This window comes from Nannospalax galili, unplaced genomic scaffold (assembly GCF_000622305.1).
Source record: "Nannospalax galili isolate Female #2095 unplaced genomic scaffold, S.galili_v1.0 scaffold257, whole genome shotgun sequence".
Classification (NCBI taxonomy): Eukaryota; Metazoa; Chordata; class Mammalia; order Rodentia; family Spalacidae; genus Nannospalax; species Nannospalax galili.
Genome location: NW_008340854.1, coordinates 4,193,187 through 4,193,498, shown reverse-complemented (window position 1 = coordinate 4,193,498; position 312 = coordinate 4,193,187).

The window sequence follows — 312 nt, the reverse complement described above, 5'->3', positions numbered from 1 at the left end:
CCACATCACTCATCAAGAAGATGCCCTTCAGACATGGCCACAGGCCAGTCCAATGAAGGCAATTCCCCAATTGAGGCTCCTCAACCCAGGTGTGTCAAGTTGACACTTTTGATCCAGTTATACCACTCCTTGGCATATACCCAAATAACTCATCCTATGGCAGAGACACTTGTACATCCATGCTTGTTGATGCTCCTTTCACAATAGCTAAGAGATGGAAGCAGTCTAAGTGTCCCTCAATTGATGAGTGGATAATGAAAATGTGGTTCATTTATATGATGGAGTTTTACTCAGCAGTAAAGAAAGATGAAA